This window comes from Crocuta crocuta, unplaced genomic scaffold (assembly GCF_008692635.1).
Source record: "Crocuta crocuta isolate KB4526 unplaced genomic scaffold, BGI_CrCroc_1.0 scaffold531, whole genome shotgun sequence".
In the NCBI taxonomy this organism is placed as follows: domain Eukaryota; kingdom Metazoa; phylum Chordata; class Mammalia; order Carnivora; family Hyaenidae; genus Crocuta; species Crocuta crocuta.
The window spans coordinates 1480562-1482551 of record NW_027531997.1 but is presented as its reverse complement, the minus strand read 5'-3'; the positions used below and the strand labels follow the sequence as shown (position 1 = coordinate 1482551).

General features: G+C 44.3%; 1 protein-coding gene across 3 annotated transcripts in view; it reads left to right on the top strand.

Annotated features, from left to right (window-relative positions):
• KLHL13 (kelch like family member 13) overlaps positions 1–1990 on the top strand; it is a 190768-nt gene that overhangs the window by 107547 nt on the left and 81231 nt on the right. Inside the window, exon 1 of one of the 3 annotated variants that reach the window (XM_077775177.1) lies at positions 1784–1859. The exons of the other annotated variants lie outside the window; for them this stretch is intronic. The gene's annotated coding sequence lies outside the window, so the exon portion shown is untranslated. Of the gene's footprint in view, positions 1–1783; positions 1860–1990 lie in introns of those variants that run through there. 3 annotated transcript variants of the gene reach the window in all.

Below are 1990 nucleotides of genomic sequence, written 5' to 3'. Positions count from 1 at the left end.
ACTCAGGCCACACCAAAACAAGCCTGTGAGAGGGGTGCCTGGGTGGCTCAGTCGGTTAAGCGTCCAACTAGGCTCAGGTCATGATCTTGCAGTTCATGGGTTTGAGTCCCGCATCGGGTTCTGTGCTGGCAGTTCAGAGCCTGGAGCCTGTTTCAGATTCTGTGTTTCCCTCTCTCTCTGCTCCTCCCCTGCTCATGTTCTGTCTCTCTCAGTCTCAAAAATAAATAAAAACTATAAAAATAGGTTTTTTTCAGTAAAAAAAAACAAGCCTGTGAGATAGAGAATGGGCAGTTGGTGGTTGGGTATACCACGTCGGTGACTTGCAAGAATAGGTTGGCCAGCTCCTGATGAGTTTTGATGCTGAAGGTCGTTGTTTGGTTAATTCCTAGAGTGATCCACTCATTCAACAACTGGCTTCTCATAGCTCATAGGATGAAATCCACACTGCTTCACTCACATGTGATTTCCTTAGATGTTAAAATCTACTCCTCTCAACACTATGTACCGAAACACCTTCCAGTAATATTGAAGACCTTCTTGACCCTTCCAACATGTTGTACTCCTTTAAATCTCTGTGCGTCTGGACAGACTGTGTCTTCTGGAGTCTGCCTGGGAAATACCTCATTCTTTGACCTCAGTGGCAGCCTGATTTTTATTGTTCCTCAGTAGAATCGTAGGCATGTACAACTAAAGCTTCTATGCCATATGTTGTGCTGTCAGAGTGCATGTCTGTTTCCCTAGCTCAACTAAGCGCTCCCGGAGAGCAAGGGATTGTGTCTCACTCACCTTTGTATCCGTATCACCTAGCAGAGTGCCTATCACACATGTAGCAGATTCTTTTTTTAAAATTTCTTAATGTTTTTATTTCTGAGAGAGAGAGAGAGAGAGACAGCATGAGCAGGGGAGGGTCAGAGTGAGGGAGACACAGAATCTGAAGCAGGCTCCAGGCTCTGAACTAGCTGTCAGCACAGAGCCCGACGTGGGGCTCGAACCCACGGACCGTGATATCATGACCTGAGCCGAAGTCGGACGCTCAACCAGCTGAGCCACCCAGGTGCCCCACATGTAGCAGATTCTTAACAAATGTGTGTTGACGAAACTATTTATTGAACATTTAATTTACATCCCATATCGTCTTTGAAGAGAGTCACCCAGAAGCAACATGATTGATAGATTGAACATGGGCGGTGCAGAGAGACCAGTTATGTGTATTTTTGGAAGTAGTTCATTTGTTAAAAAAAACCAAAAAAACAAAAACCACGAGGGACTAGATACCTGTGAAATTGACAAAGAATAAAGGCTAGGACTTCATGCCTGGCTACTAGAGGCACGGAAGAGGGAAGGGTTACAGATAACAAAGATTTAACGTAACGTGACCAATAACAGGGCAGTGACCCTTGAAAAAATAAGGTTACTTTCAGGCAAACGAGTTTTTTCCTATGTCAGATCTCCCGGTGTTGGTATTTGTCTCATCCTACCTCTGCTCTAAAGCCCGGCACTTTGTTCCCGTTCAGTTAACTGGAACTAAGCTCGGGGTTCGTGTAGTTCTGATCCCCGCATCTGATCCGTCCTTAAGATAAGAAATAAAAATAGTTCAGCCACGCCGGCTACAATTTCCTACCAATGGAAGGTGTTCCGTGCATAGGCTTTTGAATATATAAAGGCTGTCTCTGCCTTTGGGAGCTGCAACTGAAGTGTCATACCAGGCAGATGCACTGGGGTGCGCTACTGTGTAGCAGAGCCTAGCTGTGCCTCACAGCTCTCAACTTTAAAACTCCAGAGAATTTGATGAGAGAGGGATCCACAAGAACATGACAAATGATGAGAGTTCAAACCTTAAGAGAAAAATGGGCTTATTGGTAAGAGACCTTTCTTTTCCTTTATTTACTGCTGTTACTTATTCATTAAAATAGCAAGCCTGTTGTTTTCATACGTGGCTGTGAAGCGGTGTACAAAAATCAATTTTATATGTATTGTAGAATTCAGGAGA